Genomic DNA, 25,196 nt, shown 5'->3' with positions numbered 1-25,196 from the left:
ACATCCTCCCATCCCGTTGCTGTGCTTCTTGCCTCGAACCCCTCTCTACTGTAGCTGTTCCCACTACCCCCAATGCACACGGCGCCGCCAGATTTTCCTCCTTAAACGACAGCTGTGCTTCCTTCACCCTGTGGTTGAAAGTCCTCAGCTGAGCCCCCATCCCACCCTGGTTGTGTGTAGGATGAAGTCCAAACTCAGCATGACCCCACGTACCTCTCTTCTGAGTTTGATTCAACAAGTATTTATTGTGCACCCACTTGGCACAGGGGAAAAAAAGATGGATAAGACCTTCCCAGGAAACTTGTAGTCTGGGGAGTTAGATAGACAGATAAGCCAATGGTTTAAAAATAATGAGTGAAGTCTTGTGATGAAGATATGCACCCACCAACTTTTTATGCTCCAGTTACATTGAACTTCTCACTGTTCCAAAGCAAGTTGAGTCCTACTGTCTTGTATTCAAATTTCCTTTCACCCTTTGCTGTGTGACAAATTCTTGCTCAGCCTTTAAGAGCCCAGTAGACCCTGACCTCCTCTGTGAAACCTTTCCTTTCTTCTCCGGACAGTCGTTTGCCTCTTTGTTTCAAGGCTCCTAGTGCATGGGGATCACGCCGCCATCATCTTGCTCACCTCAGGGACGGATGCCTTTTTCTCCCTGTATTCTTGAGCTTCCTCTCACGCCTGGTGCTCTGTATATGCCCAGTTTCTGTTCAGTGAATAAATGAGTCCCTCATTTGGCTCGTGGTCTCCTTTGGAACCAAGTGCTGTACGTGGAGAGGTAAACATAACCAACTCCCCGGAGATTCTTAGTCGTAGTGCACTGAGGGATCAGTTTACCTAGATGAAACCTTAGAAAGCAAGACTGGAGAACAGACAGTTTTCTCCCCTCTCCTCTCCCTTCCTTGGTTCCTCATTTCATTCTTCCAGAGAGAAGAGGACCTGAAAAGACTAGCAGTTGAGGGGCGAGGGATGGTGCCAGAGGGCTGCCTTAGGAAGGTGCTGGAAGGAAGGAAGACAAGATCGTGGACTGAGGGCAGGCCCTTCCCCGGGGACAAACAGAGGCTTATCCATGTGAGCTGTTCAGTCACTCATCAGTGACCAAGAGCTTTTTCACGATGACACTTTCACAACATGATTTATGAGGGCTACATAGTCTTCTGCACAGGGACATCCTGTAATTTACTTATCTGAGCCCCTATTATTGGGAATTCAGATAGTTGTTTCTTTTGCACTTTTGTGTTTTTTTGGTGTGTGTGAGGAAGATCAGCCCTGAGCTAACACCCCATGCCAATCCTCCTCTTTTTTGCTGAGGAAGATTGGCCTTGGGCTAACATCCGTGCCCATCTTCCTCTACTTTATATGGGACGCCGCCACATCATGGTCTGAGAAGCGGTGCATCGGTGCACGCCTGGATCTGAACCTGGGCTGCCAGCAGTGGAGCGTGCGCACTTACCTGCTACGCTGCCGGGCCAGCCTCTCTTTTGCACTTTTTATTCTTTTTTTGTGAGGAGGACCAGCCCTGAGCTAACATCCAATGCCAATCCTCCTCTTTTTGCTGAGGAAGACTGGCCCTGGGCTAACATCCATGCCCATCTTCCTCTGCTTTATATGGGAGCTGCCACAGCATGGCTTAACAAGCAGACAAGCGGTGCGTCGGTGCGTGCCCAGGATCCGAACCGGTGAACCCCAGGCTGCCAGAGTGGAGCGCATGCACTTAAACGCTTGCACCACTGGGCTGGCCTCTCTTTTGCACTTTTTATTTATTTTACTTTATTTTTTTTGGTGAGGGAGATCAGCCCTGAGCTAACATCCGTGCCAATCCTCCTCTTTTTGCTGAGGAAGACCAGCTCTGAGCTAACATTTATTGCCAATCCTCCTCCTTTTTTTTTTTTCCTTCCCCAAAGCCCCAGTAGATAGTTGTATGTCATAGTTGCACATCCTTCTAGTTGCTGTATGTGGGATGTGGCCTCAGCATGGCCGGAGAAGTGGTGCATGGCGGAGCGCGCGCACTTAACCGCTAAGCCACGGGGCCGGCCCTCTTTTGCACTTTTTAAAGAGCATTTCCAAGAGTTGTGAAAGTTGAGGGAGGTGGGGACCTGTGTGTGACGCCCTTGCCTGGTACCTCCCAAGGGCTGTCTCCCTCCTTAGAACAAAAATCCCCAGCCTTGCTCTTTGTCTTTTGCAAGGAAGGCTACATGTTGCTAGGCCATTCTGTTCCACTCAGCCTGTCCTCCGGTGTCATGCATGCTGGCCTGCACATTCTGTGTTCTAACAGTAGTTTTTGGGCTCTGTAAAACATGTCATTATTTCAAAAGCCACTCTTGTTACCCTCTATTGCACTAAGAAATATTTAGGGTCCACATTTTTCTTGAACGTAGACCCCCTGGCCGTGTTTGGGATGTCTTTCTCACTTATCTGTGTTGGATATCTTTGACTTACCCCCTGGTATGCAATCTGAATCCAAGCAGACGTTTTCAGTGACAAGGTTGGGGAGACAGAATTTGTCTGAACTTGGGTGTGTGAAAGACGACATGAGTGGAGTTATATTAAATAGAGCTAGAACAGCCATTTCAGAGGAATCGCCTTGCACATCTTGTTTTCTTTATCTTCCAAGCTGGACCAGACTACCAACATTCCAAGAAGTCAGTAAGGACAAGAATAGCCTGTTTGTAAGGACTGATGAAATTGGACTTTGCTGTTGACCAGATTGCTAACCAATCAATGAAATACAAGTCTATCCTTTGGCCTGATGACCGAATTTTAAGCCAATCAATGCAGTGCAAACCTAGCCTTACCTCGTCTAGCACCAATGAACTCTTCTGTAATACAACTCACCTCATTCTCCCTTTTTCCTATAAAAACCCTAAGCCTCTCCCGTAATCAGAACACGTTTTGAGTTTCTATCTGTATCTGTGTCTCCCGAATTGCAATTCTAATTGTCCAAATAAATATCTGCTGTTTACATTGTAATGGATTTTTCCTCAGTCAACAGGTGCTTTTGACCAGAGCTTATAAAGAAAGTTAGGTATGATCATTATAGCTCTTTTATCACCCCAATTGTTTGTACTGCAATTCAATACTGACACTAACTACCTGGAGCTAGCGTCCACAGGCAGCCGTCACTTCAGATGCCAGCCACAAGTTCAAGGGTCCCCAGGGCCACCTGAATTTCTGACTGATGACCTCCTCAAGTTCAAAGATTCACTAGAATGATACACAGAACTCAGGAAAGCGCTATACCCACTGTTACAGTTTTATTATAAAGGATAAATACAGGGCGAAGTCTGGGAGGCAATGCAGAGCTTCCACGCCCTCACCTCAGAGAATCAGGTTGCGTCACCCTCCAGGCATATCCATGTGTTCACCAGCCAGGAGCTCCCTGAACCTTGGTGTACAGAATTTTTATTGGCATTTCATTACATAGACATGATTGAATAAATCATTGGCCACGTTATTGAACTCCATCTCAAGCTCCCCTTCCTGGAGGTCAGGTGGCTGAAAGTCCCAACCCTCTAATCAGGTGCTTGGTCTCTCTGGTGACCAGTCCCCATCTGAAGTCATCCAGGGGCCACCAAGAGCCATCTTATTATCATAACAAAGACACTGCTATCCCTCAGGAAAGTCCAAGGTTTTTCGAAGTTCTGCACCAGGAGCCAGGGGAAAAAGACCAGATATATTCTTTATTATACAACAGTCTTGAATTAAGTTACATAGTGATTCCCCAGAACAGACTGAAATAAACTGGAAATGGGGAAATACAGCCTTCAGTCCACAAGTAGCCCTGTATGGTTATTGGTGTAAATATTTATATAGAGGAATTAAAAGAAAGTTGTTTTGGGGCCAGCCCAGTAGTGTAGTGGTTAAGTTCCCAAGTTCTGCTTTGGCAGCCCAATGTTCGCCGGTATGGATCCTGGGCTCGGACCTACTCACCGCTCATCCAGCCATGCTGAGGCAGTGTCCCACATAGAAGAGGTGTGATTCGACAACTATGATATACAACTATGTACTGGGACTTTGGGGAGAAAAAAGAAAAAGAGGAAGATTGGCCACAGATGTTAGTACAGGGACAATCTTCCTCAAAAGGAAAAAAAGTACATGTTTAAAAAAAAAATTTTTTTTAGCTACCAGCCTTTGGCACCATTTGGAAATGACACTGGGGCTATCATTTTGGAATGATTTAAGAAGACTGTCTCAGGGTTCAGTAACTGGGCCATGTTGTTTAGGTTTCAATTATCTGGCAGAGGATAGAATTCTGAGTGTTACAAGAGGATTAGTGTGGGTGGGATCCAAGTGGAAGAGGAGATGACAGGTATACAGCTGGTTAAGAAAGGAACTGGATAGAGTTTACATGTCCTTGGCTCCCAGTTTGGGCCTCTGTCAGCCGGAAAATATTGCCTTGATTGTGTTACTGCACAAAGGGCATGATCTGCTCGCCGCAAGAAAAAAGCAAATCGTCAAGAGGCAAGATGGTGGAAAAGAAAGGGCAGTTTATTACAGCTTGCTAGCAAAGGGGATGATGGCCGACTAACGTCTCAAAGAACTGTCTTACAGAACAAAGACTACAGCCCAGTTATATAGAGGGCTGGTCTCCCAGTGGGGGAGGTATCTGGTCCCAGGGTTGGGGCATCCATCTGGTCTTAGTTCCTGGCAGTCTTTTGTTTTACTGGATATGTATCAGAGACCGGAGCAACGCTCTATACCCTGATCTTTCAGTTGTCATTGATGATGGCTATCATCAGCATAGACTCTCTGCCCGGGGGTCATCACATTCCTAAGGAACTCAAAAGACCAAAGTTATCAACTTATAGCAGCTGGGAGGGGCCATAAAGTCCAGAGTTAGTCAGAGATCCTTCCAAGTCACAATATGGTTTCCCCTCTATAATATGGCTTCCCTTATGTCAACTCCATATTGAGCCAGTATCAACTGCAGGTGGCAGGTGGCAGCCCAGGCTCTTTGGAGGAGAGTCAAGGGCTCTGGGTGTGCAAGGAGGGCTCCATGTCCAGAGTGAGGGGCAAGTGCGGGCGGGGCAGTGCTGGGCTGGGCATGTTGGCACCGAGTCAGGCTCCCGTGCTTCAGTTCTAGATTCATATCTGTGTGTTTTGGGTAATTTTCACTACTTAGAGAAGCTGTGTGATCTTCTTAACCTTTCTGTGCCTCAATTGTCTTATCTGCAAAATGGGGACATAATAATACATACTTCATAGGGCCATTGTAAGGGTTTGATGAGGTAATTCACGTACGGTGCTTAGAACCATAAAGAGAAGTCAGTGAATGTTAGCCTTTACTATGCTGACCTAGTGAGGAACCTCTTAAAATGCAATCAACCTGAACATTCTCCTGTTAGAAAATATGTACGTATCTATCATCAACATAGGAAATCTGGCAATTTCAAGAAACTATGACTAGGAAAAGAAAAGTTATTTAACATCTCACCTTCCAAAATAAGCAAATTTAATGACTGGGCATATTTTTCTGTTCTTTGTTTCTATGCATTATTTTATTTCACATGGATGAAATAAATTTATTTTATGATTTCTCATTTATCAATGGAATTTATTATTAAGTTTTCTATTTTATTACAATTCTTATGAGTCTTATTTTCATGGCCACATGATGTTCCACTGAGTAAATTAAAGCACATTTTATCTGTAATAATACTACTAATAATAACTGTCATTACTTGAGTGCCATTTAAATATCAGGCTCTACGTATTTTATAGAATTTTTCACAAATCTTTCAACAATCCCGAACGTTTCTGCTATGATCCCCACTTTAGAGATGAACCTGATGGTACACTACTCATGCCTGCCTGAGGCTGAACAGGGTGTGATTCTGAGCAGGGGTGTGATTCTGAGCAGGGGGTGCGATTCTGAGCAGGGGTGTGATTCTGAGCAGGGGTGTGATTCTGAACAGGGGGTGTGATTCTGAGCAGGGGTGCGATTCTGAACAGGGGGTGTGATTCAGAGCAGGGGTGTGATTCTGAGTAGGGGTGTGATTCTGAATGGGAGTGTGATTCTGAACAGGGGGTGTGATTCTGAGCAGGGGGTGTGATTCTGAGCAGGGGTGTGATTCTGAGCAGGGGTGTGATTCTGAACAGGGGGTGTGATTCTGAGCAGGGGTGCGATTCTGAACAGGGGGTGTGATTCTGAACAGGGGGTGTGATTCTGAGCAGGGGGTGTGATTCTGAGCAGGGGTGCGATTCTGAACAGGGGGTGTGATTCTGAGCAGGGGGTGTGATTCTGAACAGGGGTGTGATTCTGAACAGGGGTGTGATTCTGAGCAGGGTGTGATTCTGAGTAGGGTGTGATTCTGAATGGGAGTGTGATTCTGAACAGGGTGTGATTCTGAACGGGGGGTGTGATTCTGAGCAGGGGTGTGATTCTGAGTAGGGGTGTGATTCTGAATGGGAGTGTGATTCTGAACAGGGGGTGTGATTCTGAGCAGGGGGTGTGATTCTGAGCAGGGGGTGTGATTCTGAGCAGGGGTGTGATTCTGAGCAGGGGTGTGATTCTGAGCAGGGGTGTGATTCTGAATGGGAGTGTGATTCTGAACGGGGGTGTGATTCTGAGCAGGGGTGTGATTCTGAATGGGAGTGTGATTCTGAACAGGGGGTGTGATTCTGAGCAGGGGGTTTGATTCTGACCAGGGGGTGTGATTCTCACCAGCGTGTGCAATTCTGAACAAGGAGTGCGATTCTGAACAGGGCGTGCGATTCTGAGCAAGTAGTATGATTCTGAGCAGAGGCCTCTGATTCTGACCCTTGTCATTTTCTTACTGTACCATGTTGTTCCCATTTTCACTACTTTAAATAACAAGGTGAAGTATATATTTGCCTTAAGAATTTTATAGCTTATGTTTTTTTCTTCTCTAAGGGCAGTTTTGACAGATCTTCTTTAACCAACATAATTATTGTAATCAGAAGAAGGAGTGCGGCAACTCATGGTCTGAAAAAAGGGAGATGTGGAGAAAACTGGGGTCAACGCATTCTTAGGTTCACTGTGGAAATGGGGCCCCAGCCCTAACAGGTGTGTCCAAATAATGTTCTTTTCTTTCCCTTGTGTTGGTTATTAACTATTGCTACTGTTATTATTATTATTATTACTATTATTATCGTGATTACTCCTTTTCCTCAAGATATCTTCAGATCTCAATGTTGATGTCCCAGCAAAATTTCTGCTAGGACGTATTATTTCCCACTGTAAGTTGGTTTTTCACCCAGATCAGTCTGCTGTGACTTGGGCTCTGTAATTGAGCTGTTCTTGAGGCCCTGACAGATTTCCAGAGAAATCAATCCGGGCAAGCAAACATTGGGGTCCAGAGAGGTGACAGCTGCCAAGTCGGCACCTGCAGCGTGGCTGAGGGCTCCTCCTGTACAAAGTCAGGGAGGGCAGTGGAGTGTGGACTTACCTTTCAGGAAAGTACAAAGTTGGCGACTGTCACACTATACACAGATAATTGTGTCAAGTGCCAAAGGCAGCTGCTCCTTGCTTGAAGAATGAAAGAGAGAAAGGGGCCATCACAGACCATTCTCAAGACCTTTTCCTCATTAGAGAAAACTATGATTACTTTTATCTCTAGGGTTATGCTGCATTTCTAAGCCATACACTTTTCATCTTACCTTTGCACAAGAACAAAATGAGTAAGCTATGGATCTATTGTGGAGTAAGGAATTCAAATAATCCACGTCAAAAGAGAGGCCAACCTGAATAAAGGAGCTACACATAGAAAAGAAAAACTGCAGCTTAAATATTCAACTAATGAGCATTGAACTCTCTGTGTATAATTAAAAATTATACCGCTTAGAACACAATTACAAAAACAAATTGCACCTGAATCTTTTGTGTCCAATCATGTGATTATAACACAGATTAAAAAAAATTGCTGCTCATTTTCATCCACGTGTCAAGCATTAAACCCCAATGGTATTTTCAAGGGTCCATTTTTATTGTTGCAGAGAAATAATTAAGGCTATTGCAATTAACTTTCCTGTGACTCAAAAACTGTGAGTAATGTGAACACCTGCTGATATATGATGCACAGAATAATATACTGTCTTTAAAAATACTGCCAATTTAAAATAATTTGATAATTAGTGGTAAAGCACCTAGGAAGAAAATTTCTGGAACCATTGTGGACAAAACTAAGTACAACTCAGAAACTGTTAAACTTTTGTTCATAGCTTTATATGAAGGATGTCTACAACTCAGAGAGGCTAATTCATAATGATACTGGTAGATATTTAATTAAAGTACCTAGGTAATATTTAAAGCAACAGTACCTAGTTTCATTAGCTGGAATCTTGGAGAACCAAGTACAGGCTATATCTCTATGATAGCCATTCTGAAAAAAACATACTAATGGAATCAGAAACTCTAAGAATTGGTAAGACGTTGGAGGCTCTCTTTCCTGATTCTCCTCTAAAGCAGGTAGCATTTCTTCAGCATTCCTCTAATTCTGTTTGGTGAAAAACCATCTGATGGCATACTAAATTTTGAACCAGGCTGAGTATATTGCCTTGTTTTATCAAGATGACCATTAAATTTTTAATTTTGATTTTTCTCAGACACAATATGGGATAATCTAGACTTTATTTATAGTTAAAATTTCCAATCAAATCAGTGGGGGAAAAGAATACACTGGTTGTAACTAGTCTCATCATTTGATGTATGTATTGTCTTAGGAAGAAGTTGGAAGCCTATTGGTTGACAAGGAGATGTCACTGAGCAGAGTCACTAGGAAATGGAAGACTTGGATTCTGGTTTCAGCTCTGTTGCTCATCTGTTGAAGGACTTTGGGTGTCAGCGTGCATTGTTTAAGCCTCATTTCTTCATCCTTATAGAACACAGTGATACTTGCTTTGGTGAATAACACTTAAATTTGGATGGTTTTTTATTGTTTTTAAGAAATGGTGCAAGTTGGGATCAAATTTGTGTGTTTCTCATATAAACTGTTAATATCAGTCTTAAAATTCTTGTAGGTTATACCATTTATAGTGCTTTGTTGCGGGGTAAAATATTTACAAGAGGTCTCTGAGGCACAAAGCCATGAATGTGGAATGAGCTGCCTTAGAAGGAAATAAACTAGCCATTGCGGGAGGCTGAGGGACTGAGTGCCCAGATGTTGCTGAGGACGCCCACAGATCAGGCCAGCAGCTGAATGTATTGACTTGTGAGATTGCTAACAGGCTTGAGGGTCTGTGGTAGTATCTTTGAACATTGTAAAATGTTGCATAAACTAAAATATAATTGTTAAGAAAGATGAAGATTAAAATGAAATCTTCTATTAAAATAGTTTACCCACAGAGGCTGGCCCGGTGGTATAGCGGTTAAGTTCCCATGCTCCGCTTCAGCGGCCCGGGGTTCACAGGTTTGGATCCTGGGTGTGGGCCTACACACTGCTCATCAAGCCATGCTGTGGCAGTGTCCCATATACAAAACAGAGGAAGATGGGCACAGATGTTAGCTCAGAGCTAATCTTCCTCAGCAAAAAGATGAGGATTGGCAATGGATGTTAGCTCAGAGCCAGTCTTCCTCACACACACACACACACACACACACACACACACACAAGTTTACCCACAGAAATTCTGAAAAAAATATTTACCCTTTTTGTAATCCTTGAGAAAAACATTTTAATTGTTGGGTTTGGGAAATGTAGCTGGATTTTTTGCTATGTGCTACTTAACAGAGTGAGTCAAAGAGTCTACACACAATCATTTCGATGCTTTCTTTCTTACGCTTCATAGGCCATTTCACATGCTCTTCATTCCTATTTTTCAGCAACTCTAGGACATTTCAGTCATTTAGAGACAAAAGGGTGATTATGTCAGTCTTCTAAAAGCCAAAAGCAGACCTCCATATGATAATCTTTGAAGATAGGACCTTAGCCAAACTGTTCTCACTGGTCTGTTTCACAAAGGGTTGACAGCAAAACATTAATTCACTGCTCTGATTCAAATAAAGACATTATTTCTTAAAAATATAGGGAATTAAATGAAAATTCTGGAAGAGATTCTATTTTTTCAAACAAGGGATATGACAGAGGTTATCCATTTTACAGGTTACACGTAGACATCAGTCTCTCTACAGAGTACTTTATACACAGTTTACGCTTGAGGAGGTGGATGATAGCCTCTGCTAGAATATGTGGAAGAATTGGTTCTGGGTCCATGCCAGAAGGGAACCACTTATTTGGTTTGGATGACAGTTAGAGAAGAGGAGAAAATCAAAGGCAGACACTCTAGCTCTTCTGAAATATTATTGCAAAGCCATCAGGTATCAAATGCCCCTTCTGGGCCAGGCACTCTACATGTGTCATCTTCCTTGGTTCTCACTATGGCAGTTGTTATTCTCATTCCAGAAAGACATTTTGTGAAATAAAACACTGACATTTTGCACTACTTCGGGAAGCAGTGGTAAGATTGTGGAGTGAAGATTACTGGGGGTCATCATTTGGTTCGCCATAAGGAAAGACGGGGTGGCCTGGGTACACCATCTCTCCCCACAGCTCCCTGGGGCCAATCTGATGGTGTGGCTGGCTTGACCACCCTCCTTCCCAGTGCTCTCCCACGAGAAGTTCTGTCCTCCGTCAGTGACAGTGACTCCCAGACAGAGGAGGGCTGGTCAATCAGGAACATCCCATCGCATGTGTTCCTTTCTCCATGGTCCAATTTAACCCACCATCAGTAGAAATTTTGAAAAGTATGTTTTCCCAACAGGGAACTTCCTTGTGACATAAATAATCTCTGTCACCAGCAGTCTCACCACAGGCAGAATTCTGACATATGATGGAAAGTGGGACTAGACGACTTTTCCCTCCCTTACCTCCATCTCAGTATTTCTTGATTATATTAGCCGAAAAGTGAACAGGATTAGTTACTTTAACCCACTGGCTTCTTGGAAATAGCCCAGTTACTTTCTCAGATGGCTTAGCTTGGTTCAAACCTAATCATTTGCTAAGCCAAAGTGGCGCAGAAATACGTGAAAATCACAACCAGGAAATATTATTTTCATGCAACCTAACTGAAACAAAATAGATAGGAACTGATCTTGTGCTATACAAATCACACTTGAAAAAACACAGTAAGTGGGTTATTATCTACTTTCAAGACTTTCTTTTTAGATTTTTGTTTTCAGTAAAAGTCACACATAATATTTCATTCTTATAGTGATTTAGATGAAATAATCAACCAGATATCCAGCACATATTTATTGTAGTGAGCCTGACAATCTAAATTATCTAAATGCAGATCTAGAAAGAAATGAATTTTGCGTGTAAGGGCAGCAATACAGGGAGGGTGGAATGCTGGCCTGTGGGGAAACCATCCAAGCTTTGATGCATGAATTGGGCTCAGTGGAGCCAATTCCAGGTGCAGGCAGTTTTCATGAGAAACAGGAGAGGACAGTGGAATTCAACTCTCCAGTGTCAAGACAATAAGTTAAATCCACAGGGGCCGAGGTACAGGGCCGTGAATTCGGAATCAAGAAGAGGAGATCAAGAGAAAGTTGATCAAAAGGGTAGATGAGGTATTCCTGAGTCTGCCCCAACATAATGAATCCCTTGCAGGTATTTGGTGCCCAGGAAATATTTGTTGGATGAATGAATGGATGTGTGAAGAAGGACGGCCTGAGAGATTTGCCTTTTGAGATCTATGGGACCTGATAATAGGGTGCATTGGCTGGCATTCAAAGGTGAGAGGTCGCAGAGCAGGCGGTGAAGTAATAGATCTGATTCCTGCCCGTAGATGTGTAAATGAGGCACAAATGTAAGTAACCACAGTAGAGGGTTTTCTGCAAATTAGACATCAAGAAAGTGTTCATGGAGACAGGTGGAGGATGAGAGGGAGATTTCAAAGCATGATTTGGGGAAGAACATTCCAAGGTGGAGGGAAAGTAAGGAGTGAAAATATGGCAGTAGGAGAATAAAGCATAAGAAAATAGCTTAATGCAGCCAGGGCATGCAATGTGTGTGAAGAGGGGTGGCAAGAAGCTAGGAAAGCAATCTGAGACCAGAATGGGGATGCCTTGAATTCTAGGCCGAGGACTTTGAGCAGAATATGTACCAATCACTCCCTCTTCTTATCAGAACAGATGTGAAACCTAGGGAGAATATCCGAGTAATTCTACGAAGTGTTCGGCGTGTGTTGTATCATAACAGAACATTCATAACTGACAATTCTCTCTGAAGGATGGAAATGTTGAAGCATTACCAAACAAATGAAAAAGCAAAAGGCAGAAAAATTAAATTATTACACAAAAATTCTACAAGCTGTGTCTATTTTCTTTCACAAGGATTGTAAAATATAAAACAGGACAGTGTTACAAATAAATGCAAAGCAAACAGGCCACGTACAAATGGTGATGGCATTTTTTTTCCCATCTTAAATCCCTTATGGAACAAGGCAGATTTTTTAAAATCCTCTAGGTGTAGCATTTATAATGTGATGCATTGTTATAAAATACTTAGTGAATAACAGTTAGATACCTTACACTCTTTACCAACAGAAATACTTCACAGATTGTTTACGGGACACATTTCTCTCTTCCATGCTGAAAACCAAAATCTTATTTAGTGGGAAATTTTGTGTCAACATTTGGAGGATTCCTTACAATTAGAAAGCCCATTTTTGCTAGAATCATCCTAGTTGAAAATTGCTCTTATTATTCTTATTTTCCCAGTCTGTCTGCACAGGCAAGGAGCATAGGGAGCAGAGGAAGCAGAGAAAAGAAAGAGGAGAACTTAGTCCAAATAACGATAATGAAAAGGTGACTATTTAGCTAACCAGCTGCCTTTGCCTTAATGAGGACACATAATTATTTTTAGGGGAAAATGTAGCAAAGTTGGAAATGGGTGTTGTGACAGCCAAGGTCTAGGAGGTACGGTGCATGAAGGGGCCTGGACAAGTCCAGCCAGTGCAATTGCACGTTCCTGCAGATGCTTTCTTGGGAGACATTCCTGCTTTAGCAAGAAACGTATCAGAATCTTCTTGCCTTCGTTCATTCAGTGTGCAATCTTTTAAATGGTGTGGAGTTTGCCTGGACGTCTTGCTTGGAATCTAGACTCTCCCATTTATTTCTGCTTTTCTTTTAACCAACTTCTTACTGAGTTTCTGACCTCCTCTCTCATTTTTTTCTTGGAATTTGTGCTTTCTAGTTCTCAGATTGCTGTTTTCCGCCTCCTTTCTGCTCTGCCTTGACTTACTACGCCTGCTGCATAATGCAGATTTGTTAAGGATTTGTTGAACAAGTAGACCGGTATGGCATTGATGTTTTCTTTGACGCACCTAATTGTCTGGAGACCCCAGACAGTCCTCCCACACCTCCCCGGCTTGCATCTAATCTCGCCCAGTGGACTGTGCTCAGCACGTACCTTGTCTGGGCCTGATACTCTTTTTGTTTGTCTGTTTTGTTTTGCCTTTTATCTGGTTTACCACTGGAATACTGGGCTGATTATAGTTGACTTTGCTGGTGGTCAAACATAGGCTTTCTGGTGCTGACTCCTTCGTCAGGCCTAGGACCAAGGATAGGTCACTTAAACTTGCAGTATTTCAGCTTTCTCATCTACAAAACAGAAATGTCCCAATGCTCTCTAGGATTCTGGAACTTCTAGTTCTAACATCTTGTCACGATAAGAATTTCCTCTAAATTATTCCTGTTCCATCACAGTGTTTGATTACTTAAGTTCGATGACATCGAGGTGAATGGCCATGTTTCCTTTTTGCTGTAACAATGACTAATGACTGTATGGCATTTTTTTTGTTTTTAGGTTTTCTTTTTTGCTTGAAGGAAGTATCGTGGGGATAACATTTTGAGTTTTCTCTTATCTGCAGGCTGGTTTTCTCATTCTACTTCATCAGTCGTTATGATTCCAGGAAAGGGGACAGGATACATCTCCTTTGGGATGGAGGACATGATGACACAGGACAAGTGTCTTCTTTACAGGCTCCTTCTGGCCTGTGGATCATGGGAAGGGGAAGGAAGGCAGCCCCCAAGCCTTTGCATGCTGCATTAATCCCATGCGGAGCCCACACTTTAGAAACAGGGAGCTGTGTTGGATGGATGAGATCGAAGCTGAAAGCACGTAGGCTTTTGCCCATTTGCCCGCTGGGATCTAGGAATGCACCAGAGCCCCTGCAGCCATGTCGGAGTAAAGAAAAGGGCAGTTTGGAGTCTGATTTTAGCGATCATTGCCCTGTTTTGACCTTGGGTGGCCTGAAAGGGTCTCAGAGTTCTCACGTACCCAGAGGAGAGACTGCTGTCAGAACCACTAGGTGAACACCCAGGGGGCTTGCCATAGGGGCTGTCAAGACCCCATCGTCAAGAGCTGCAGGGCAGATGGAATGGGACACCTAGTGCCTGTGAGAGCCAATGCAGGGCCATGTCAGCAGCTGAGAAGGGGGTCAGGCCTGACAGAGACAAGCCCCATCTTGAGATGTCCAGATGCGGAATTCAGGAGCAGACGTGAGCAGCATGAACAGGAACCAGAACCCTACATTTCCTTCCCACTCCTATGGAGGCCAGCAAGGGCCCAGACAGCAGTCCCAGTGCCTGACGGGCCACAGACCTCAGGCCTGTGTTGCCTTTGCCCACCCAGGGACGCAGTAAGCTCATGCATCTCCCACCAGCCAGGTGCCATTGTGGCAGGACAAGCAGAGGAGGGAGCATACTCCTGAAACAGCAGCTGTAACAAGGAAGGAGGTAGTTGGAAACCATAAGACACTGCTGTCATGTGAACCGGCAAGTTTAAAAGGCCTTTCCCCTCCGTGCTGTCCAGCAGGGCTGATGGGGTGGGAGATTAAGGAAAGAAAGATCAATAGTAGAAAATCAACAAGACAGACGTTCTTTGCGCACCTCAGGGGAAGAGAGTACAGCGTCAATCCAGCCATGGATGGGTATTAAGAGGAAGCTGGCCTGCCCTTACTTTTCCACCCAGTAGGTGCATCTGCCTGCTCGTCTTTCTCTGCAACATCTCTCTGGCAAGTGGCCAGAGCCCCATCATGGTCGGGGAGGAGAGAGAATTACAACTTCCCCCTGGGCCAACAGTGCACAGAAGGGATGGGGTGGGGGCTGAAGACTCAGGCAATGATACTGTGGTCCCTGTCACATGTCTAGTTGAGGCCCCCTGTCTGCAGAAGTGTTTTCCTGTTAAAGTGGCACACGGAGTAAGAGAAAGAGGTGGCTGTGATGTGCTTCTTGTTATTGCTGTAGAGTCGTGTCCGACTCCCAGCGACCCTGCGTGTGGCAGGGCTGAACCCTGCCAGGTCTTTTGCACCATCCTCTCGTCTTCCGGCACTGTATCAGACAATGCTCAGCTGCTATTCATAGCGTTTTCATGGCCGTTTTTTTCAGAAGCGGGTGGCCAAGTCCTTCTTCCTAGTCTGTCTTAGTCCGGAAGCTCTGCTGAAACCTGTCCGCCATGGGTGACCCTGCTGGTATCTGAAATACTGGTGGCACGGCTTTCAGCAACATGCAGCCACCACAGTATGACAACAGAAGATGGGTGATGTGGTTCCCTGACCAGGCAACGAACCCAGGCCACAGTGGTGAGAGCGCCGAATCTTAACAACTAGACCACCAGGGCTGGCCTCTGATGGCCTCTGATGAGTTTTCTATTTTGGACATACAGATGATCACTAAAATTTACACTTAGATTTTCTTGGGTGGACATGGAAAAGCGTAACAGATCCATTATTGATCTACTAAGGAACAGGTCTGGTAAAAGTAGGAGTCTTGTATAATAAATTTGATTCTAAAATCTCTTAGAATTGAGATGAATTTGTTTTTTAAAAAATCCCAAAAGATAATTAATAAAATAGAAAACGTCTTTTCATTCCTTGTCACAACTGCTATGCCAGGAAATGACATTGGCAATCTCATGCTTAGAAAAGACACGCTACAGTGGGACAGGAGAGAGATGAGGAGGGAAAGAAATGTAGCTTTGAAAATTCCCCTGCATTGGAATAATTTACTTGGCATAGCCTAGTGTTCTCATAATAAAAAGAATAACTATCGTTCTCCTCTCCCCATGAGGCAAAACAGATGCTGTCTCTATGACGAGGCGTTCACTTTTCAGCCGAGCAGCCATTTCTACAGCCAAACATCTCAACAGCAAACTCATTCCTGGGCAGATTTTCCCCTGTGCCCAGGAACAGTGCACTCTGAGGCAGGTGGCCGTTGTGCTTGCTTTAGAGCAGCAGCTGGGATGGGAGTGTGCTTGGAGCGGGGTGGAGAGGGAGGGAGGGAGGGAGTGGGGGTGAGAGAGAGATTCATTTCCCTACTCAGAACTGAGCTCATGCTATAGTACTGGAGACAAGAAATGGAGACGCAGCATTTAGAGTGGAGAGTCCACCTAGTGTTCTCTACTGAGAACAGAAAAGAGGGCCTGGCCTTCATCTGTAAAGGACAACTTGAATAAAAGGAAGAGCGTGTGCAGTTCCTCTCGGCCTCCCCTGCAGAGGTAGCCGAGGCTACATGACCTGGGAATACACATGCCCATCAGTCATGCACTAGAACTTGCAAAGAACAGGGAGAGGTGTTCCAGCCTCTGGGACTTACGAGCTGGTGGGGAAGAGAATGACGTCTGAGTTGTGCTTCCGGGCTTCCGGGCTCACAGATTCCTTTCTTGTGTTCTGTCGCATCTGTTCCTCACACTAACCCTGCGACATTGCCCAGACAGGTGTTATTGTTATCCTCCTAGTACTGATGAGAAAATGGAGGGTCCTAGAGCCAACTAACTTGCCCACTCATCCCACCTGTAAGTGGTAGAGATGGGATTCAACTCAAGCCTGCCAACTCCAAGCCTTGGACCCTTTCTGCTACATCATGCTGCCTCTTACAACGTAAACCCAGGGCATCCGACTCCCTCTAGGGAGTCTCTAGGCCTGGTAGCTTTCATAAACCTGGTCCCTGGGAAAACCGAGGAGACATGATGTCGATGGGGTGGGTTGAGTTGAGGTGAACGTGTGATTCTGCCTCTCCAGGCAACAGGCCCTGCTTGGACCCTCCAGACACTTTCCACTAGCTGAGCGCAAAGCTAATTAGAGCACAAGACTTCTGGGGAATGTGAATAAGGGTGCAAAACACAGTCTATCTTGTGAGGTCCAGGAGAATGTTCTGCCACTTCATTTTGTTTTGCCTGTTACGGACAAGTGGAGACTTATCTGAGGTTGTCCTCCCAGCAGTGCTTTCTCTACAACAGAGAAGCACATCGGCTCTCCTGCTTCCTCCCTTTCTTTCTGGGGTCCAGTCGTGTTTTACTCGAGAAGGTGGATTCAAGCACTCCGATGTAAGGGGGGCAAAAACACGTTGCCAAGAGGGCTGACATCCTGTTTCTAACGAACTCTTCTCCACTGATTCCGTATATTATTCTATGTGTTTTGAGCATTTTTGGTCTTTAAGATTTCCATCTATTTTCCTGATTGATTCCTTCTTCCATGGAGAATAAATATCGGAAAAAGAAAGGAAAATCAAAAAGGCACAGTATTCGACAGATACCTGAGGACAGCTGGTTCCGGAGATCTGTCCTCCCCTTTGAAAGGACGGAGGTGAGCAGGGCGGCTCCAGGCATGAAGTAGGCGAAGGCGTCCTCACTGCTGTCACCTCTCCTTTGTGCAATCACTTCCACACTTTCACCTTCTACTCCTTGCCCCCAGGATGAAAAAATTCTCTTTTGACCAGGGATTAGGAATTCCTACTAAGTTAAAGATCTGATTTGACAGACCTCTCCAGGATATTTCAGTTTGACAAGAGGACCCTAATGAGAGCAGTGCATAGCTGCAGGGAGTGGATCTTGGACATGGGGACAGGGGAGAGGTCTGTGTGATCCACCCTGGCTGTAGTTAGGAATGGGTTGGACTGGAACAGACCCCATCTCTGGGGATATGTTCTTACTACAATCCTGGATGGCCTGAGAGAGATGAAAGGCTTCTAAGGAGCGGGGTCATTCTGCTTCCAAAGACAACTAAACATTTCCAAGACGGTCCTACGTGGATCTGGACCAAATTATAAAAAATAAAAAATATGTTCCCTCTTTCCTTTTCCATATAAACTAGAATCACGATAGGAGACCTTGTCCAGAAAACACCATTGCTGTCTCCCTGCATGGAAGTCAACCACGTAACCAATGGCATAAGATTTCTCAACTCCAACACTATTGGCATTTGGGGTTGGATAATTCTTTGTTGTGTGGGCTGTCCTGTGCAATGCAAGATGTTTAGAAGTACCCCAGGGCTCTATCCACCAGATGCCAGAACACCTTCCCCTACTCCCTGCACCCGACATTGTCTCCAGACATTGCCAAATGTCCCCTGGGGGGAAAGTCTCCCTGGCTGAGAACCACTGCTAGAGTCACAGACTGGTAGACAAGTACTCAGCCTTTCAGTTACTCAGTTTTCACATCTGTGCAATGGGGATAAACAGGATTGTTGTGAGGATTAAACAGAACAATGCACATTGAGGGCTTTGGGTGGTGCCAGGCACAGGTGCACACTCAGGGAAGATTTGTTGGATCCTTGGCAGCAGCACAGTCTTTTAGATTCTGTTGATATCTGTCCCCTCAGACAGGTTTGTTTGTGCCACTGGAGAAGGGAAACATCAAAGCCATAAGCTTGAGGTATGTGAGCTCCTCCAAGCTCAGAAACTTTTTCTGAGGGTGGGGCAATGAATCTGTGGGGGGCATGCCTCACACCTCTCACGCCCCAGCAGTAGTGCATGCTTCAAAGAGTGTCACCTGCCAGGATATGCTCAGTTTCCAACTTGTCAGGCAAAACCCCAATTAAGAAGGGAAAAGAAAAGAAAACCCCCAGGAAACTTAGAGATCATATCACGTGGCAGAGAATGTGGTAATTCTGGAGGAAACTTGTTTATCAGAAGGTGAAATATTCATGAAATATTCACTCCACACACAGCCCCTAGTTTCAGTGTTGTGATGACTCATCTCCCAGATTCATTTCTCTCCTAAGAAAGGCTGTCACACTGCAATGCTGCAGGGACACGCAGAATGGAGGAACCAAGCCTTTTATAGCCTGTGCATGGCATCCTCAACAATGAGGAGATTAAACTTACCACTGTCATGAAAATGGACTTGCTGCCGAGCAGTCTTCTTGGGATGGTTTATTACAGACTGGATTAACCTCAGGCTGTTCACCCCTCAGCACAAAATTTTGGCCGAGAGATGAGAATGCACAATGAGAACACAAAGGGACAATGCCCGAAAGACAGAGGACCATCTCTGCAGGGAAAGAGCCCAAGTTTGGCTTAGGCCTAGTATGGGTGTCTAGGTGACGATGAGGAGGAAAGGTGGCCCACCAAGTCCCCGGTCTCCTGGGGAAGATGGCTTCAAGATTACTAGCATGCTCAGTGCCATTTCCATTCTTGTCCTCAAAGAGAGGCAGGCCCCCCTCCATGGAGCTGTCCCTGTGCTCTGTGGAACTGGGCGACAGCGGCCAACTGGGGCGGCAAATGTAGCGAGTCGACAGACCCAGCTGCAAAGTGTTTGCCAGGTTTGACTGGGCCATTTAAGGAGTATTCTGCATGTTTCCCTGCTTCGGTCCCGGACATGCTAAGCGTTCCTCCAGTGCTGCCCATCGTCTGTGCTTAGAGATAGGTAATCAGGCCTTCAGCTTCCTACCTTGCCCAGCAGGTGAGCGGCCATCTACACGCTGAGCAGTAGACACACATCCAGTGTTCCCTATGCTCTGATGAAAGATTTACCCAACTCCATGGCCTTCCCCATGGTGCCTCAGACCCTCCTACATCAGGGATTTTTAAGCAGCTGTTTCTCTCGTTTGGAAATTTCCCTCCTTCTGTGTCTAGACACATTCTTCACAGTCTAGACGGAAACCCAACTTCTCCAGGAAGCCTTTGATGGTGATCCCAGTCTGTGATAACTTTTCCTCCTGGTCGCCCGCATGTCCTGCACCGATTCACCACAAACCTGCCTCTCTCATGGTCACCTTAGAAATGATGTCCATCTTGTTTTATGTCTTTCTGTCTAAAATGCAAGTATTGTGCCTTATACTTTTTTGGACACCCCTAGACCAGCATATGGAAGAGGCTCAGTATTGATTGCTTTGTAAAATGGCCTTTCTGAGATTCTGGGAGAAACTGGGTTGCACATAGTCACTGAGAACTATCAGCGCAGTGTGTGTGTGTGTGTGTGTGTGTCTATGTGTGTGTATGTCTGTATATGTATCTTTATGTATGTGTGTCTGTATGCCTGTGTTTGTCTCTGTGTGTCTGTGTTTAATTCTTTGTGTGTGTGTCTGTGTCTTTGTGTGTGTACTATATGTGTGTCTATGTGCCATATATGTGTGTGTCTGTGTATGTGTCTTTGTGTGTGTGCTGTATGTGTGTCTGTAGGTGTGTGTCTGTATATATGTCTTTGTGTGTGTGTGTGTGTCTGTGCTGTATATGTGTATGTCTGTATATATGTCTTTGCGTCTGTGTCTTTGTGGGTGTGCTGATTACAGCCACTTCTTGATCCACCTCGGGAAGTAGGTTTAGATAGCTGTGGTTTAGACAGATCTTCTCGAGTATCTACAGCCTTGTTACATACGACAGTGACCTAGAGTGGTTTGATTTATGGGTCCCTGTCTTTCCCCTGGTAGCCTGTGAGTGCGAGGACAGGAACTTGACCTAATTCTCCTCTGCATCCCCAGGACCCAGCACAAAGCCAGCACACAGTAAATACTGGGTAAATGTTGATCAGAACGGAATGAATGCATTTGCAGGAAACATCATTCTCTCCCCGCTCCATCCTGCTCCCTTGGCCCACAATAACAAACAGGAAGACCTCTCTTTCTGGAGTTTTAGAGGAAAGTAGTTCCCTCCTTTCCTTGCCCTGCTCTGGTCATCCCCAAGAGAGGAGACAAGTCGTCCTATTGTGAGACGGGGAGAGGGAGCTGGAACTGACTGGCTGCCATCTTTGGGTGGTCTTTTCTCCAGAACAGCCTGTCCTGGGTCACACCCACTCCTCTTCCCTGTGGACAGGCCTGTCGTGGCCGGCTCTGTCTGAGTTGGGGGGAGGTGGAATTCCAGGGGCGGGTGCAGATGCTCTAGTATGTCCCCAGGTGCAAGCTACATTTTTCCAGTTCAGCTTCATTCACCACAAACCTGATATTTTTATCTCCATCTGTCTGCCTCTGAGGCTTTCTCAGTTGGTTCTGACCTCTGAGCAGGAAAAGGAGTCATTATGACCAACACTCTCAACATCTCACCAGGTGTGAGGAGATCACATCCTGAAAAGTGAATCAATCGCTGGGCTTTCTTTTCCCTGCTTCCTCATGGGCGTCCCTCGCCCAGCCAGCCTGAGACCCTCACATCACCTTGAGGACACTCAGGCTGCAGTGGCCAGGCTAAACTGTAGCAGGGCTGATGCTTCTGGACTTCAGAAAGAGGAAGAAAGTGACAAACTTTCCTGAGCATCCCATTTGCCGTGGGCTGGCCTCCAGTTTCTTAGAGGCTGAATATTTGCAAGGGGTCCTAAGCAACCACTTTGAGACTCTGGTTGAGGAGGGGTTAGGAAGAAGTATGAGTGTAAATATACAGGTATGCAGAGTTTTGGAAGGAGAGTTTATGTATTAACCATGCCCTTTATTTTCTATATTCCCATGCTTTGACATCTTGGGGCCTTGTTGACTGGAAGGACTGTTCCTCCCAGAGTTATCACGTTCATGGAGATAGCAAACAACTCCCCTGCAAGTTCTCCTTTGTATACAAGCCACTAATCCAGAGCCCACACTCCCACCACCTCCTCTATTGGTCTTTCACTCTGGGGCCACTACCCTTCTGCCCTAATCATCCGGGGCCAGGTACCAGACAGCTAGGGACAGCCCGTATGCCCCAGGGCCCACTGAAAAGATTTAAAATAACCAACCCTCAGCTTCCTCTGCCTCACCTGTTTCTTCCTGTGGAAACGACAATAAAGGCTCTGGTCCATGTTTTCCCCTCATTTCCTCTGCCTCCCGTTGACCCTGATGCTTCCCCATGTGGACTCCATGGCGGCGTGGTGTGCCCCCTCCTCTTGGAGGATAAGAAACTGTTGTTCAATGGTGGTCCTATCCTGATCTGTTGGCCTTGCCTATACCCAAATAATAATAAAACCTGTATTTTAGAACAGTTTAGAATTACCGAACCAAGAAGAAAGCTGAGAACGGAAGAGCAACGCCGTAGCCACCTCTGTAGGCTCCTCACTATGCCGAGCGCTGCTGTAAGCCCTGCACAGGCCCTGGTTCGTTTAGTCTCCATACAACTCCCGCTATTAAGACAGGCATGTTTCAAATGAGGAAAATGGCTGGGATCAGAGAGGTTAAATGACCTTCCCAAGGTGACACATCCGGGGAGAGGAAGAGAAAGGACGGAAGACGCTACATATTTTCTGAAAGGAAAGAGAATGGTGGAAACAGCTGTGGGCTGACTTCAAAGCGAAGATTCTTGTATTTATGAGAAGAATTGGAAATCACTGTAGCATCTTCAGATAAGCCATCCAGCTCTTGCACATTAAAGATTTCTGCCCCGGCTTTTTAATAAACGGTAATGAAACCCCATGGATTGGCAAGACTCCCATCAAAAGTCTTCTGCTTATCAACCAGAGACAGGACCAAGCTTTCACAAATCCCTGCCGATTTCAGACTCCCATTCTCACAGCCCAGACATCTCAGGAGATAAGTGAAAGCACTGAATCCTATCAAGTCCTTTCCTGAGCAACACTTCCTCATCGTCTCGCTGGGCTCCTATTACTTAAAAGCTCCAGGGAGTGAGTTGTGAAAACCCCAAATCCGTTTTACAGTTGAAAGTCAACGATAATGCCTCCCTACTCTGAGGAAGCCAAGAACTAAATGTCACAAAAAGTGAACTCCACAAACTCCAGCTTTGTTGAAATTATGTCAAAATAAGGAGTTGAAAATTCAAGTTCCGTCACTGCTCCCTACTTCCCTCCCTCTTTTGTTTTGCTCTAAGACAACTTCACAATACATGGTGCATTTGCTTTTTTGCCAGATTCCTTGTAACTTAAAACCAATTGACTTCAGTCTGATTGATATGTGTGGTGTAGTCAGCCAAGGGTTTCTGAATCCATATAAACAAATTACCATACTTCAAAAGATACTCCAGAAGAGGAAGCATTAGGGTTTCCAAGTCCAGTGTGAGCTGATGGTTACAGTCACATGGCAGGCTCTGCAAAAGCGACCTTGGCTAATGGCCATTTGACCCAACCTGCTGGAACCGGCTAGGTCTGCCTGTCTCATGGGTTAAATACTTCTTCTTCCAGGAAATCCTACGTAAGCTTTTGTTTATCTGGGAAATTCAGAGAAATCTTTCCTTCCAAAAAGCATGTTTGAGGCCTGCAGAGTCCAGACAAGAGGATACTTTGCAATAACTCTTACAATTTTTCCCGTCCATGGACCATCCAGTTGGGGATGTACATTCTCATCTCAGTGCACAAGGAATTGATGTTTGCCAATGATGTCCCTGGGGAGGGGCCAGCATCCTGGGGAGTCAGACCTTGAATCAACCATTTCTGGAGCTGGCAATTACCAGGTGGAGCTATGCAAATTTGCCATTTTGATAGTTTAAAAATGTCAAATATTAACAGTTTTGTAGGGTTGGACTTATTCTACAGCATCTCCTCCGTCTTGTTATTACTGTTATCTGGATGAGAGGCTGACCAGCCATCTGGGTTTGCCTGGGATGTCCCAGTTTTAGCACTGAAAGCCTACACCCAGGGAGACCCCTCCATTCAGGGCAAACTAGGGTGGTTGGTCACCCCGCTGGGAGACGAGGTTCAAGCTCCTCAGCTTGGTGTCCTGTCTACATCCTCTGCTCCATCATGGTTTCATTAATAAGGTTAAACATAATACGGTCATTAGGTGTTGACCATTGTACGTGACCTCATCTAGTCCTCAAAATGGCCCTCGGAGGCTCAGAGAAGTCAGCTTGTCTTCCCCAAGCTCTCCTATATGGTAGGGAGGAGCTTTCCTCCACTCTTGAACCTCGGCACCTGTTATATGCCAGCCACTCTGCCAGGCCCTGAGATCGGAGTGGTGACGGGACAGATCAGGCTTCTGCCACCAGAAACAGAAAACTGCCGAGACACTCCTGTATAGTCATTGGATAGAATTCTTTTGAAAATGCAGGAACACAGAGACTTGAACTTCAATCTCTTCCTGGATTTGGGGACACAAGCAGCTCAGAGGTCTTCCCATGGGTGTGAATCCTGTGGTGGTTCAGCGTGTGGAGAGGGTGTGCAGAGTCAGAACCCACTTATAAGGAAACCCTCGGGGCTCACTCCACTCTCGTTTGTCTGGGGGGCGTGGTCAGATTGAGGTCCACTCATTGTGTGGTCTGTTTGCCGAGCAGGCACTGCCTGAGCCTGTTGGCCACGGCCGGGCGAGAGCTCTGAAGGTGAGACCAAGGCAGGAAAGTCGGGTGCTGCTGAGCCCCACACCAGAATGTTCTGGATGGACACATGCATCGATATTTCCTTCAGCATCTCTCCCCATGGATTGCTGCTCTTATGAACAGCTTTTCACGGGGGTTACTGGTACTTAATATTTTACTGAAAAAGAAAACTTGTCAGAGCAATAAAACAATTCTTTCAAAGATAGCCAGCAACCTCTTGATATGATCAGCTGTATTCCACGTGGACGTGAGGAGCCACAGCACAAACAGGGAGCATCTTTGTGGAGAGTCCAGTATACTTGAGGACTTAGGGAATTTTCTCAGGTTTATAAAGAGGCAGAGTAAGAAAACATGAACATAAAGAAAAATTCTTATGAATGTTTAATATAAAGCATGCAGAACTAACAATTTGGAAGTTACTTCAGGGTCTACTCCTAGGCTCTCTGCATAAAGTTTGAGGAGCACAGAACCAGATCAACGTAAGAAATCATAGGAAGCTGTGCTCACGTCATTCAATTATCCTCTGAACTTGGTTTCATCTGATATTCTCTGTAAACATTTTCTCTTTTGTCATCTGAGTCACCAAGCACGTGGAATCCATTTTGTGGAGATGAGTTACTTTTAATTAAAAACTGTAAGGCACTGTGAGTGATCAAACATATGATTACGATTTTCTAAAGATTTTGGATACGAGGTTTTGAAAACATTTTTTAATGTCTACACATAGTAGAGGTTTGAATTAAACTATCTTATATTTCACAGTCATTGTAGTTTGGTCTCTAACATTACGTAAATTATCATT

The sequence above is a fragment of the Ceratotherium simum genome, chromosome 31 (assembly GCF_057802395.1).
Source record: "Ceratotherium simum simum isolate JZ-2026a chromosome 31, ASM5780239v1, whole genome shotgun sequence".
In the NCBI taxonomy this organism is placed as follows: domain Eukaryota; kingdom Metazoa; phylum Chordata; class Mammalia; order Perissodactyla; family Rhinocerotidae; genus Ceratotherium; species Ceratotherium simum.
The sequence above is the reverse complement of the archived record's forward strand: the minus strand, read 5'-3'. Positions refer to the sequence as shown.